The sequence below is a fragment of the Candoia aspera genome, chromosome 2 (assembly GCF_035149785.1).
Source record: "Candoia aspera isolate rCanAsp1 chromosome 2, rCanAsp1.hap2, whole genome shotgun sequence".
Taxonomy (NCBI): Eukaryota; Metazoa; Chordata; class Lepidosauria; order Squamata; family Boidae; genus Candoia; species Candoia aspera.
Window position 1 is genome coordinate 25386417 of NC_086154.1, and position 16443 is coordinate 25402859.

Below are 16443 nucleotides of genomic sequence, written 5' to 3' on the forward strand. Positions count from 1 at the left end.
GTATGGATAAGATTCTCACAACAACTCATGCAAAAACTGAGCACTTTCCCTGAATTCCTAAGCAGAGGCCCTCTTAGCAAAGTGTCCTTTATGTGACTTGCCTGTAACTCAGCATGAGCACTTTCATCTGCCTGATGGAATCGCTAGGCACTATGTTTATCCTTTTTTATAAGTTGCAGGAGGTTGGTGTCAAGAAAAGAGCAGAAAGGAGGACCAGGGTAAAGGGCTTGCACGGGGTTCTAATTGCTTACAGCTGTGACTCTACAGCACCACATTGGCTTACCAGCTGGTTATGTACTGGAATGGGGGAGGCACTGAGAAGGAGGGTTGTATGCCTTTGATAGGTTGTGTAGTAGCTACATGTCAAACAAGTGCCTCGAATCCAGAGAACTGTACTGTTAAGAGAGTGTTCCTCTAACCAAGGTATGTCTTAACTTTCCTTTCTTGTAAAAAACCTGTGATTCCGAGAGTTACTGGAATCTTCCCCTTTAGAAATCATTGTTATTAAATCTTCGCAGCAGCAGCAACCTGTGTGAATCTCCTACAGTATGTTGTGGCAGTTGAGTGAAATACAGCTTGCTTCATAATCCTATTACTAATGAACGTGTCTATGTGTGTGTGGGATGGGCACCTACACACAGGGCTTATGTACGTCCATACATGCCTCCTGTAGTCTCCTTGTCGCACTGGCTATTGAAAATGTTTCCTTAACTTCTTTAAACAATAAAATAAGAATTGGCATACTGAAAAATGAATCACCAGTCTCCAGTGACATGTTTACTTACAAGACTGGCCCACAAAAGACATACTGGGATAGTAATGATCATCCTGGGAAACTAATCTGTCTAGTGAATGGGGTTTTTTTGCTTGGCCATACTATAATGGCAACCATTTTTATTTTCATGGTGGCCATTTCCTAGTTATAGCCAATATGTGTTCTTAACATTGCAAATGTGTCGCAGCTCAAAAAAGTTGCTGACTCCTGGTGGATCTTATGACTTTTCATAGCTAAGAATATGATTTTCCTAGGAAGAGTTCTCACTCAAAGAGACTACACCAATTTTATGATCATAGATTCAAACCTGGCAGCTGCTTTATACAAGATCAGATTATTTAGTTCAATATGCCAGTTCTCTGCACGAAATGGAGCTGGCAGAAGATACCTTGCCAGTTGAGCTGAGCTGGTACCTTGCAGCTGCTAATTGGTTGAAGAAAGAGAAGCAGAAGAAAGAGGGGAAGGGGGGAAGTAGAAGCCGGGAAATGAAATCAGTTTTCCTCATGCTTGTAGGCACCAAGCTAGAATTTGGAACTGCTTGTCAGCATGCTTGGCCTTTCTGAAACAACTATTTTCTAAAACTGGATGACATAATTGGAAGCAAAGCTTGAATTTCCACTCCATCCACACAATCCTGAATAAAGTCATTTGGCCCTGCAAGAGAAATGGAGAAAGGATCCAAGTTTTGGACCCAATCCTATTTGTCTTCCTTGATTTACGACTTCATGTTAGTAGCAGCAAATCTGGGAAGCCAATCCAGCATGGCCTGCAATTATATTTACTGGTGATAATTACTGTAAGTCAGTGGGAGATGTATCTTCCAGGCTTATCCAAAGATTATTATCTGTATGTGTATTTTTCCCATGTAAGTTAAACACAGAACCTGGGTTGTTAGCTTAGAAGGTGTAGAAACAAAAACATGTCACAATGTTCTGGTGCTACAGCCAATCCTTACTAGGATTAGATATAGTATTGATTTTTTATGTCCTTCCACAGCCGATTATTGACGCCTTCAGATAATCTGGCTCCCATATGTGTAGGACAGAATGGAATAGGAACAGGAAGTCTCTGTTTATCATCCTGTTTCCCACAGAGAGCCATGGTGGGTGGCTTCAGCTCAGTGCTTTGCTTGGAAGTGTGCCCACCTGCCCAGAAAAAAGACAACCTGGAACCATAAAGAACTTCCTATGGGGCTAGAAAATATAGCTTGGAGAAGCCCAACCAATTGCCATCACAAGTGTTTTTTAACTGGTGATACCCATTGTGGCAGCCATTTTGAACTGTAAACAAGGACGGTCTTCCCCCCTTTGTGAGCTCACCCACAACAAGCCTTCACATTTCCCAAACTGTGCATTGGCCAAAACTGTTTGCTCAACATGTCATCCAAGCCAGGTTCTTCAACAGGCAAGGAATGATGAACCAGAAGGCCATGAAGCCCAGGACCTTGTAGTTAGGGCTACCAGATCTGGGCTACAAAAATCCAGATGACAGTGAGGAGTTAACTAGCGGTCTGGATTTTAAGAGCCCTTATTTGATAACCTTACTGATGCAACAGTAAAGGAAGATAACACTGGATGCCTTTATTTAAAGCTAAGACTGGGGAAAGGGAAAAAAAGGTGGATGGGGAAGCTGTAATCAAACCACTCGGTGACAGATTCATGCATGCAAATGAAGTATCATTATCAGACTGAAGTCCGTAGGAAATGGACCTTGTCCGGAATGAAAACTCAGGGGGAAAGTGCTTAATCTAGCAGGGAAATGGCAGCAGGTGATGTCAGAACTGATCTGGATTTTCTTAGAGAAGAAGCATTCCACACCCAAAGGGTTAACACACGTGGCATGGACTGCTGTTCCTTGAAAGCAGTGTTTATTTACTCTTTGTTAAAGTACATTCCCAGATATAAAGTATGTTCAAACAGTAAGAACATTCACTGATGTCCAACACAGGCAAAGAATTCTATCTCCCTGTTTAAGTACCAGTTAAAGGTGCCAAATGTTTACTAGAGGCTGTCAATGTAATGTTCCTGACTCCACTGTGTGACACCAGCTGTGGATTTGCACAATTGATCTCAAAAGTAATTCAATCAATGATCTTTTCAAAGCCCTTTAAATCCTTGTAATATAATGCAGAGTAATGTGGAAGAAGTCAAATATTTTAGTCAAACAGGCTCTCCTTGTATTTGTTATATGCAAAGAATGTATACTACACCTGTACTTTTTTTCTCTCACATTAAAATAATAATAAAACCCCCCTGAGTCTTTTACAGGGAAAAAGAGAAAATAAAAAGGGTTTTTTTTAAAAAAAAAAAGTTTGTTCAATCATGTCTGATTCTCAGAGACTGCCTGGACAAGTCCCTGCAGTTTTCTTGGCAAGGTTTTTTCAGAAGTAGTTTGCCCTTGCCTCCTTCCTAGGGCTGAGAGTAAGTGATTGGCCCAAGGTCACCCAGCTGGCTTTGTTCCTAAGGCAGGACTAGAATTCACAGTCTCCTGGTTTCTAGCTTGGTGTCTTAACCACTGCACCAAACTGGCTCTCAAACTGGCACTTTTGTTTCTCTCTCACACTAAAATAATAATAAAAACACCTCTGAGTCTTTTGCGGGGAAAAATAGAAAATAAAAAGGAATTGCCAGTAAATGACTGCAGAATCAAACAATGATGGCAGAAGTTACATGTCACTAAAATCTGTACCTTTAGGAATTATGTAGTAACAGAACCCATGGGAAGTAACTACATATGACACAGCAAATGCATTGCACATCCAAGGCTGCATGCTGCATTGCCAAGCAGAGATAGACCTTAATAGCTGGAGAACATTCGGAAAAGCTACCATGAACTTTTGGCCTCTGGAATCAAATTCAGTTGCATTTTGTTTACTAATCCAGCCAAGATGTCTAATGGAAGGAAATGTGCCAAGAGAAGAAATAGAAAGTGCAAAGCTAGAAATTTCTGGAGGAACAAAATAATATATTTGGTGGCAGTCAGGCACACTTAAAATTGTTTGGGTGGGTAAGGGTGATAGGCAGGACAGTAAAGTGGAAGAGGTATAGCAGAAAAGGAACACAGATGAAATCTGGGGGATTTTTCTTTTGGGGTTTTGAAAAGAAACCCAATTTGGAGAGGGGGGTTGTGTTGTTTTTTAAGCTAAGTTAAAGTTTCAGGGCTTTCACTACTGTGTATGTCCTGCCTCAAAATGGCAGAAAACAACATTACCAAATGTCTGCAACATAGTCAGAAAAGAATTTGGGAGCACACACAAGGGGACCATTTGTAGGGGACCATTTGCATCCCTTTGCATTAAATCCAACTGCATTTCAGCCATTTGCAACTGACCCACTGGGAACTCTGCAGATCATAAGGGAAAACCCAGAAAAGACCTCCTAGTGTGACTAATAATAGCTGCACTTCATTCTGAGGAAGTCAATTTTCTTCTGGAATATCACCTTCTAGGACAAGTTGCTAAATCAGAAGTGCACTCTGTTGCAAATACCTACCAAAACCTGGCCACAATACTTTCCCTATTTCATATGGGCTTGAAAGCAAAGTAGGTAGCATTTTTCAACATTAAACACTGCATTCTAAATGAAACTCAGTTATACTTAAGCAACCTGTTCCAAAACACATTAATCACTGAAAGAACTACAGACAACTGTGGGTGTGGGGAAAAAAATACAGAAAATTGTGATGCATACAAGAGCATTAATTCAGGTGATTTTACCTCAGAACATTTCTTACTTGTTCACAGTTTTTGCTGTTTTGAACAGCCACCAAGGAATCTATTTTTTAGATTTGAAAACCTGTGCCGTTAGTAAAAGCAAACAGCAAATGTATTCAACAGCTATGAGTCTGAATATTCCTGAAATTTCATATGGAAGAGGTAGGATCTACAATCATTAATAAATAACTTCAAACATGGAGTTTCTTGAACTCAAGTGTCTTTGAAGCATCTGGACCAGCCATTAATGTTGGTGTATATACTAAAGCAGAAAATATTCACTATGCTATGCTGAAAAATACTGCTATTTCTTTTCAGTTGGTTCTCATTTAATCTGATGGAAAACAAATTGGTTGCTATGATATTTTTCAAAAGAACACATAACTAGACTTACGAAATGTATATAAGGAATGTACATAAGTGTTATCTTTCACTGTATGTGCTGGTCTAGTAAGCTCTGAGACCCATTGCTTTGGCAATGTCATCTGGTAGAACCCTTCCCTATTACTGTCCCTGTCACTTGGAACAGCCTTCGCCTTAAGAATTTGACCGGCCCCAATCCTGCCTACCTTTCAGAAGGCATTAAAGACCTGGTTTATTCCTCAGGTATTGGGTCAGGGCGTAGTATGACCTATTGGATAAGGTTTCTTTTCTGAGATTTATGTGTTTGTATGCTGTTAGTTTGGATTCTGTGTTTATACTTTCTTTTATGATGTGACTTTTATTGACATACTACTGTTTGTTGGTGATGTATGCTACCCTGAGTCGTGTGCTGAGTAGGAAGGTTAAAATAGATAGATAGATATAATAACTATTTCTCCATTAATCTGCTACCTCCCTGTCTTCCATTCTTCAATCAAATCCCAGATGAAGATACCATGAGGCTGCTCCTCCCTTGGGACTTTCTGAAAACAGAAAGCAGAGGCAGGCAGGGAAGCTGTAGAATAATATTTCTACAGAAATTCTGAAGTATTCTTACACAAGGTGGAAAACAGAAGCCTCTTTCATAATGGAAAATACATTATGTCCTCACACACAAGGTATAGACAGACACATCACTGAGGAGTTGCCATGTGTGGCTATATTAGTAGAGCACAGCATTCAAAATTGGTAGTAAGGTCTGTTGGTCTGAGCAGCTGGAAAACTGGAGCTAAACATACAAATTCAAAGAAGGAGGTTGCATAAATTCAACATTCTGTACTGGAAAACTTATGTGATCCACTGATCACACAAGTCCACATTTGTACATATGAACCCATATGGATAACACCCTACACTTTGTCAGTTGGTCCCTCAGTCAAAGTCAAGGTTTGATTTTGAGCTTTGCACAAACATTTCAAATTCAGAAATGTAAAACTTTCCCCCCATCATATTTTATTGTTTAAATTACAATATGCCAAAAGCAAATCTCTGTAATTCCAGCATCTGAATTTGAAGAGGCGGTACCTCAGATATTTCTAGTTCTCAAGAACATTCCTGATCAGAGGATAACATTCATTCCTACAAAGGCCCCAAAGGCAAGAATCATAACATGGGAAGACAGGAAAATTAGCTCAAGTGCTACTTAAGCCAACTAAGCATGCTCAATTTCCTTCAGCCCCGATCTGTTCAAATCACATTCTTGAAATGCTTATTCAAAACCAAAGATCCAAGTTCCCCAAGATAAAACAGAACAGTAAGAACCCACAAAGGTGGCACATCATCAAGAAGCGATAAAAGTGAGAGGAAGGAAGATCATAGGAGGTTTTCTCCCTACAAACTACCCATAGGGGACGGAAACAGACTCTAATGGGATTTTCATACATCAGTAAAGAGACTATTCTGATATTTTAAGCTACTGACCAAAAAAAGTGAGGGGAGAGGAAACTATAGCAACAAAATTCCCAGCAAGAACAAAAATATACAGTCCAGGTCCAAGATGCACACACACAGCAAACTGATCAGAAAATACATCTTTTTCATTAATTTCCTAGTATACTGGGCAGCTTGGCCAAAAGTTGTTTGTACATTTAAACAGGATCTAGATGAAAAGGTGATTTTAATCAAAGGTTTTCATGGTGGCAGTGGCAGCTGCTTCTTCCATTTGTTTGCCCTTAAAGGCTGAGCTATTCATTCTAATGGCATTAGGGACAGGCTATAAATCCCCTCCCCCATTCTCTTGTTAGAGGAGGGCTTTTTACACTTTTTTTGTGGAAAGGAGAACATTATGCAAACAGGCACTCCTAATAGCCAGTCAGTCACCAGGCTTCCGTGACAGCTTTATTTAAGGACCAAAGCTTGTTAACAAGCTGAATGGCCAGCAGTTTAATGCAAAGCAGATCTGGTTAGAACACAGCCACTCCACCCCTGAGAAGTTTGCTGGATTTCATATCCTTCCATAATGCCACATTCTCCAAATGCTTGATATGAAATAGTCAGAGTTCTTAGAATGCAAAATGCTTGACATAGGACTCCATTCACCCACGATGTGTGCACAAATTAACATTTCAGCATCTTCTAGATTCCAATCAATTTGTCTTAAGATAACAATTTTAAGCATTTAAAGACATCACATTTTTTACTTACCAAGATGCAAATCTAAGAAATACCAGGAGGTTGCCCTCAAATAGATACATCATGAATATGTATTAAAATTGCCTTAAAATGTATCAGAAAAGGTGCAGATCAAAGGCTTAAAAATGAGGAATATCTCCTGAAATACAAAAGTACTTTTAAAAAAAGTAGTATGACTGAATGAGAAACTGAGAATTTCCAGACAATGTTCCTCTTCCTCCTCCTCCTTAATTCTTGGTATACTGATTAATATGCCTAACATCAAGCTGAAAACAGATTTTAGCAATCTGCCTAATTTGATCATTAATTAATCCAAATGGAAGCCCTGAGGGTTGGCAAGCCATTGTGAAGTATACAGTCAGAATTACATGGGAGGTCTGGGATGATAGATTTTGGCACATCTGCTTTGTATTAATAAGGGACCAACTTTAATAAATAGGGACTCCAAGGATAAAGAATCTCAGGTAACAAAGCTGGGAAAGATCTCCACCCCTGAGGTTCTGCAGAACTGCTGTTTCTAGTTGGAACAGACAATTATCACAGAGGTGAAAAAAGTCATGTGATCTATTTCCTATTTCTCAATAGATTTTGGACCACAATCTATAGAAGTGTTTTGGAAATGTTATGCAATCCAACTCATTCATAGAAGATGTAGTTTTAAAATGTTATGGCATCCAGCAATTAAGTAATGGAGGCAATAAGCTTATTAACCAGGTTGTGTATATCTTCATCTATATTTTTGGTAGTATTTCAGGAGGGAAGGAATCTGGGCTGCTGAAAATCAGGAAGAGTACATCAGGAAAAATGGCCTGGGTGCAAACATCAGAGTAATAACTAGCAGTGAGAGATGTGTGGAAGATTGCAACCTAGACACTGTAAGAAAACAAGCTACAGAATGGCTGTGATCTACAGAAATTCTAACTTGCTGACTAGATGTTCCATCTGATGTTTTGTCATGTTGCCGCTGTATTTGGGTAGCCAGGTCAATGTCAGGTTACTATTAATATACTTTCTACCACACAGCCTAACATTCTTTCTTCCTGCACTTGTTGGGGTGATCTTGGGCTGGATGATGGTTCCTTGTCCAGCCAGGAGCAACTCATGATTTCACATCTTCCATGATGACCTTGGACCTGTCCCAGCTGGTAACTGGTACAATATGTCCCACATATATTGGATTTTCTACTTAGGTGTAGCTGGTGATCTGAAGGAGGACACAGCCTGTGTGACTCCACCGAAGCACATGGACAGTTTTAGACTAAAACCAATGTCAACTATTACAAGGGTAGAGGACTGCTTAATTTGATTAACCCCTAGCACCTGATGGATACGGATGGCTTCCAGTATACTCTTGGGGAATTTTCCACACTATTTGTCAGTGATACTATCAGTGTATTGACTGCTCTGTGGACTATGGAGACAACCCTGACAGTTGACACCCTGTTGCTCCTAACTAATCTTTCCTTTCTTGTAGACTAAAACCACTCCCTTGGTTACTAGGAAACTGAGATTGAGGAAGCAGTTGGGACAAAGTGTAGAAAGCAAGAGGAAGAACTCTGAGGAAGTATCAGATAGCCCATCTGAACTCCTACTCTGAAGCAGTGAAGGCAGCCAAGAAACCTACTTCGGTGAAGTACCTCCTGCTTAAACAAGTTGGAGGAAAGGGACCAGAACTGAAAACAGGGCAGGGTGAACAATTTGCTTAATTTTTTGCAGACGAAGCTAATCCCAGAAGATAAGGCCTTGGTGGTCCCAGGCCTTCCTGAAAGGCAGTTCCCAGAAGGTGGTATGGATTACTGTTGTTCAAGCCACTGGCCTACAGTGTCCCACAGATTCTGTCTTGTCCCACATGTTGTTCAGTATCAACATGAAACCACTGAGGGAGGTTACCCAGAGTTCTTTATTACAGGATCATCAATATTGCTCATTACAACCTCATTTCAATACAGTTATTTATGCCCCCACATGTCTATAATTGATAACGGGCTGGATAAGAAAAAACAAACTGAAATTAAGCCCCAATAAGTCAGCGGTGCTGTTGGTGCATAGGACACTGGAATCAGAAGCTGAGGTTCAGCCTGATTTGAATAAGGCTTCATTCCCTCTGAAAGAGTAGGTTCACAATGTGTCATTTGATTCACAAATGGTGGTTGTGGCAAAAAGTGCCTTTACACAATGATATCTAGTATGCCAATGGTGTCCCTTCCTGAGTGGTTAGATTTGACAATAATGATTCATATCTTGGTTAAAACATATATTGACCACTGCGTAAGGGTAGCTGGTGCAAAATATGACATCAAAGTACAGGGATCATATGATGTCTTCACTAAAAGATCTGCACTCTTGGTCAGCTGCTTACCAGGCACGAATTACAGTGTTGGCACTGATCTTTAAAGCCAAAAATGGCTTAGGGCCTGACAAGCCAATGTAGTTCAGTAGTTAAGATGTTGGACTGGGAGACCCAGGTTCAAGTCCACCCTCACGCCATGGAAACTTACGGAATGTTCAGCTAGTCACTGTCTCTCAGCTCTCCTTCATAGGATTGTTGTTGTGGATTAACAAACAAAGGAAGGAGTGCTCCATTTGCCATTTTGAGCTCTTGGAGGAACAGCAGAATATAAATATAATGCATAGTTATAAATAATGAATTGTGATTCACTATCTTACAGTCTTATCTTACCATACACAGTAATTAGGCAAAAGTCCATACATGTGGGGACTTTCAGTATGATCCTGGAAGCCCTGGCCAACCTCCACTTCCCAGTCAGTAAATTATGGCCTGCCTCAGCCCTCTCCCCTGCCCTGCTACCCGTCCATCTTCTTAAAGTTTAGTCTGGGTGAAGATGCAGGTGAAGGTGAGCTTGCTGAGACCAGTAGCAGGAGGAAAGGGGAGGAACACAAGAGGAACTGCTTTCAGCCTCTGGTGCCGTCCAACTTGATTACAACATGGGATCAGGGTTTCTCAACCAAGATTCCATGGAACCTAGGGTTCCACAAGAGGTCACTAGGGGTTCTCTGGGAGATCACAATTTATTTTAAAAATTATTTCAAATTTGGACAACTTCACATTAAAGAGGTAAGTTTCATTCTTTATTAGTATAAGAATACGGTTAATGCATACACACACACACACACACACATACATACGCGCGCGCGCACACACACACACACACACACACACATACATGCAGGCCTACCCATGAAACTAATATAATAATGTTGTAACTTCCGGCCTACATTTGAGTCTGAATGTGCAGGGGTTCCCCAAGGCCTGAAAAATGTTTCAAGGGTTTCTCCAGGGCCAAAGGGTTGAGAAAGGCTGCAAGGGATTATAAAGTGGGCCAAGGGGCTTCAATGGCTTCTTCCAATTTTGTAGGTTTATTCCACAATTGCTCCCCAACTACTTTGATATAGATCATTTTTCTCAACTGAACTGTACTTTGAGATCTTTTGAAAAACAATTTAAGGGAAGAATAGAGTGATTTCTATACATGTTGTAAACCTACACAAAGGACACAGACCCTTATTGGCTCACTTTAAAAAAGGGACTGAAGAAAATTGTGCTTTAAATGTATCTCTCTGAAGAGAATATATTTGATTCTTTTTTCCTTTTTAAGAGATATGTCCAGAGTAAAAAAAGAGCAGAAGGATCCAATCAAAGCAGACTCCAATTTTCAGAGTTGACTTTTAAATGGCCCCTTTAATCTTTTACCTAAAGCAAATTTTATTTTACCAGGTCAATACAAGGGCTGCCCAGATCATGCCTAAACAGAAATCACAGCTAATCAGAAAACATAAGGTTCTACATGATGATAATAAATGCAAAATGCTTGCATAAGCAAGTGGCATGATTTGCTTTTTGAATGTATTGTGAGCTTAGAAACTCTAATCTCCCCAAGGTATCCTGTAAATTTCCATCTCTGAAGCCCCAAGTCCAATTTACATTTAACAGCAAAACTGTACAGATAAAAGACTGAGGAAAATCAAGCATAAGAATCCCAGTGGTTAACTGATGTAGCCTTGTTCTCTGAAGCTGTATATTCCCCTGAAAGCTCTGGTTTTATTTTGTTCTATTTTCTATTTCTATTAGGCATATTAATAATGCTGCAAAGATTATGCAGCTTTTGTCAAAAATAGGAATCCCTGAGAGCCCCCACTTGCCCACATCTCAGGAACATAGGCCAGGAGGCTGCATGGTGGTGATGGGCATTTCAAAAGGGTAACGGGTATGGTCTCTTTGAGGTAATTTCACTCACATACTGCCTTCCCTATCATGTGCCTTCACTATCTCTCTTGCTCTCACAGTACAACTTTCCATTCATCCTTCCTCGCAGTCTGTCTCCCACAAAGACACATCTGTTTCCACACACAAAGGTACACTGTGACTCCAAGATACAGACACTGAAAGAGGTCCCCAAACATCCTCATTGGAGTATGGAGGCTTTGGTCTTCTCTGTTTGTACACTGAGAACCCATCTTCCCCTCACCCTTCCCACTGCCCAGCTGTCCAGAACTTTCTCAGTGCTCCTCAGGTGGATAGGTACTGCCCAACTTGAAGGTGAAAGGTCCCCTGTGCAAGCACTGAGTCAAGTCTAACCCTTTGGGGGGACACCACTTTCGTGACATTTTCTTGGCAGACTCTAGCAGGGTGGTTTGCCATTGCCTTCCCCAGTCGTCACCTTCCCCAGCAAGCTGGGTGCTCCTTTTACCGACCTTGGAAGGATGGAAGGCTGAGTCGACCTGAGCCGGCTACCCAAGAATCCAGCTTAGCTGTTCAAAAAGTCATGCAGAGAATCATCCCCCCATGCTTTTTTCCTCATCATACTCCAGGCAGCGCTCCAAGGAGATGAATGGAAAGTGCAAGGGCAGAAGAATTACCTGAATTTTGAATTGCTTCTAAAGATCATGTGCTGCCTGCCCACCCAAGTACATGGGAATAGCTATTAATCTTGATAGACAGGACTGTGCAAAATGTTCTAAACTCAATATTTTAGAACTCAAAGCAGCCCTTTCAAGCTCAAAAGACAATACACTCTGGTTTGGCCGCATCCTTGAAACAACATTTAGCTCTTGCAAATGGCATTGTTCCAGCTGTTCTGAACACTGTGTTTCAATGGCTTTTTGGTCTGTTGTTGCAATGATTTTTCAAACTGTTTCCAACCTAGTCAGTGCAGCAGCAAGGACCAGTCATGTCCATGTTGCTTCTGGTTTTGACAAAGTGAAGTGGGGATGGGGGTGGAGTGCTGGACCAAAGTAGGCATTTAATTACATGGCTGAGGGCCTGAAAAGCCATTGTGGATCCTGTTCTACTGAAGAGGGAGAGAGGACAGTCACATTGGCTGTGACTGACCAGCCAATAAGTGTCACTGGAGTGGGTTGCTTGCTACTGTTGCTGAAGCTCTGATGGTGGCTGTGGGGCTGACTGCCTTCAAAAGCCCTTGCACCCATCCCATTTTAGCAGTCTTTTTGTGTGGCTTAATAGTCTCACCTTTAAAGCAATGTAAGAAATTCCTGAGTGGGGGGGAGGAGTGTTCTCCCCCTTTCCCTCTATTAATTAATCTATCAATTAATTCCTTTTTAAGGATAAATGAAAAATTCTTCCTCCCTCTCAAAAAGGCCTTTTTTGTGTGCATTCTTAGTAAAAGTCTCAACAAGTGGTAGCACTTGGTTTACTTTGGGCTCAGAAACTAAGCAGGTTTTGACCTGGTTACTACTGAGATGGGAGAACACCCTGGAATATCAAGGTTGTTGGCTAGATTGGAAAGTTAAGAAAACATCCCAGAAGGCAAACCACGTGTACACTGTTGCCAAGAAAGCTACATGCATATGTCTCTGAACACACCAGGAATCAAGGACGATTTGAAGGGGATTTTATAACAAATAAAACACAAGTGCACAAGTCCAGCAAAGAGAGGAAAAACATGGTTGCTTTTTCCTTGGCTTTCCCTGTCAGCAAGCAGGCATTGTGCTAAAAAAGTTTGCTTGCATTTGCTAAATAGTTGGATATGGTAGTTCATATGGACTGCTACTGCCAGCCATTTTTCAGAAAAATTGAAGAAGAGGATGATTACTTAAAAATGAAAACACAAAAAAGGATAGTTGAACATAATGGAAATAGTGTTTCCATTTTTGCCATGGTGATTTTTAAAACCCAATGATACCTAGTCACCTCTAAAATAATATTCTTTAAAATATAAAGAATCTTGAGATAGTTAAGTCACATAATACTGTGACTCTATCATCTCACAAAAAGAATTTTTTAAGATTTTTGGCATCTGATTGACAGAGACAGAGAGAAAGAGAGTCTGCTGCTTGAAAAAGTTATTCTGAGTTATTTAAGCTAAACTGAAAAAGTTATTCTAGTATGCATTCTGATCTGCACAGAAAGAACAGAAGATCTCTATAAGGAAAAAACAAATAGTAAGAAAACATGGCACCATCAGAAGTCTCACCCAGTAGCACAGCTAGGGTAGTCCTCTAGAAAAGCTGCAAGCATGGATTACAGCCAGAAGTGAATAGTAGCTTTTGTATCAACTGCCAATGCACCCACACACTCCATGCTGAATCACAAAGAAAGGAAGGATGTGGCAAAGGGCTGGAGGAGATTCCCATTCTAATCAAAATGAAGGCAAGTTCATGCCTGTGCACAGACACATGCAGGTATTGAGAAAAAAACTGGCAGAAAGTTAAGGCAGAGCTGTAGGCAATAGGACAATTAAGTCAGGAAGCTGGAAGACCAAGGCAGAGCTTCAAAGACCTTTTGGCTCAGGTGAGGCTTGGCCCAACAAGAATCCTTCACTGACTGTGATGTATAACCTCTAACCGTGTGTGGGAACAATGCTGCAGTAAGTAGGTGGGTTCATGCAAAGGAATGGACAAGAACAAAAAAAGAAATAATTGTGATGTAATATAATTTAAATGCAATTAAAGTTGAATTTAATTTTTAAATGCAGTTAAATATAATTATTCCCATCATAGTGGACTCTGTCCCAGTCATTCTCTTTTAGGCCAACTCACTCTACAGGTAATTGTTGTGGGGAAACATGAAGGCAGATCTTCATGCAGACACACTCAGCTACCTTAAGCTGCCAGATAAAAGCCGAGATAAATGGGTGAATAATACTGAATCACCTCCCTATAAGACTGAAAATCACTACATAGTGGTAACATTTGGAGTGGATCTGGAGCCACACAGATCACCCCTGCCTTTCCATCTCCATAATTAGGAGAATCCAATGGCTAGCTTAGAAGGGGTAGGGCCACCCCAAACCCTGGCAATATTCTACTCACCTGTAGGTTTAATGGCTTCACTACCCCACCAAAGGCATGAAAAACAGTAAGGTGGCTCGCTCTAACCCCAGCAACATTCCTAACATGTCAACCCAAATTTGACAAAAAAAATGCGAAGGAGGACTCTCCTGTAGCAGGTGTGCATCTCTCTCCTTCTAGGTGAAATCTGACTGGTACCCATTCAGAAATCCTATTGGGGTTGATTCCAAATAAAACAGTATAACCCCGTAGCCTTAATGCCCAAAGGCTTCAATACAATGTCAAAAAGCAGGTGAATGATCATGTTTAGATATTGTAAAGGGCAAAACCTGAGAAATACTTCACGTACTACCCAGTGACAAATCTGGCTTTCCAAAGAAAATATGCTCAACGGAGAGTTGCGGCCCCAGATGGATCCCTGGGGAATGTGCACATTTGCAACCTTCATGTTTTCCACCCTTCTAAGGAATGACTAGGCTTCTGAAAGCGAAAATCTGAAAGTTGATGCTGGGCATAAATGGCCCCTCTAAATCTCTCCAAAAATATCTGGAATGGCCAATTTGTTCAAATTTCTCAAGAAAAGGAGAAGTTCTCCAGCAATTTCTTGACAGCAGAATTCCCCCTTAGCGGGGATAGAGACACCCCTATTGAAAAAGCCCAAAGACTTCCTTTGGGCTTGAATGGAAGTGTGGCCACCCAGGAGAGATGACTACCATTTATCTACCTCATAACTAAGTCCAAGAACACTGCACTCCACCCAGGAGAGCACCTCCAGTTTTTTTTTTTCTCCTCTGAAATCCTGTTTCATCAGACTGAACATGAACAAGGTGTGTGTGTGGTGGGTTTTGCAGAATTTCTCTGCCCAATATTGCTAAAAATGGAAGGAGAGAACCCCATCAACAGATAAATCCAGAGAAGCTTCCACAAACAGAAGGATTTTCATCTGATTTGGAGAAGGTACCAAGAGGATTAGCCAGGAATTGGCCCAAACATGGGGGGGGGGGGCAGGGGGGGGATGAAATTGAAGCATAAACCTCTCAAGTGCTCCTATTCAGGCTGCAAAGGTCTAGAATTTGGGAGCTTGTTAGAAGGAAGGCAGAAGTGTAACACAAGCAAATAACTGATCGGAGAATGGTAAAATTAGAGGCAGCTAATAAGAGGATCCACAGGTTGCCTATATAGGCCTTCCATACAAATGAAGCAAAATGTTGCAAAACTTTGTTTAAAACAAAAGCAACAAGCCCTGAGTATCGTGTCAATGATTTCTGAAGGCTGAGCAACCAGACTGCAGAAATTACAACCCAACAATGCACTTGGGGTCACATTTAAAGCACACAAGCACACACACCCATAGCTTATTCTTTTCAGCAAGTGGGTGTGCCTTCCTTTGTTTTCACAACTGGGGGGGGAGGCTTTGTGTGTGCAAATTGTGTGCTTTCTTACCTCCATTTATGAAGCGCAAAGCCTGGACACTGGTCCCCGCAGGTGTTACATGGCTGTTCCCTTTCCAACTCACCCAAGGCCGTCAACTTCAATTAAGGAAAGAATAAGAATTCCGTCAATACAGAAACCAGCCTGTTCTTCCTGCAAGAACCCAACAGATGATGGATGACACCTGCCTACTGACAAACGCTGGGACTAGGATGACCTGGGATCTTTTTAAAAAAGAAAGGAAAACAGCAACAATATGATCATTCCCTAGAGGTAAATTCAGAGGAACTGTTTCCTCGGGACAGAGAATTGGCCTTCCTGGGGAGGGAAGGCGGGGGGCGGGGAGCAGAGGCGGAGAGCCCGTTAGGTCGGGAGATGTCCAGCTGAGGCACCGGCTCGATTCCTTGTGCACAAAGGGAGTAGCACGTCAGCGGGCTTTGACTTCGGGATTGCGGGACGCGGTGACCCGCTGAATGACTTGGGGAGCGGGGGACGGCAGCGTCCTGTCCCGAAGGTGTCCAGACACAATGCTCGGGTCTGAAAAAGGGAGCGAAGCCGCCAGCTGGGAGGCTGACGGGATCCCCAGCACACCCACGCGCCCAACCTCGCAGCCGCCTCAACCCGCCCCTCCACGCGCGGCCCCTCAGCAGCGCTCCCCACAAGGGCCGGGTCGTCCCTCACCGATCTGCTGGAGAAACGCTTC

The 16443-nt window shown here is 41.7% G+C and overlaps 1 protein-coding gene across 1 annotated transcript in view; it reads right to left on the reverse strand.

The window, feature by feature from the left end:
- PRICKLE2 (prickle planar cell polarity protein 2) overlaps positions 1–15817 on the reverse strand; it is a 291314-nt gene extending 275497 nt beyond the window's left edge. The window contains exon 1 of the mRNA XM_063291533.1: positions 15753–15817. The gene's annotated coding sequence lies outside the window, so the exon portion shown is untranslated. The remainder of the gene's footprint in view (positions 1–15752) is intronic.
- Positions 15818–16443: the final 626 nt, after the last annotated feature.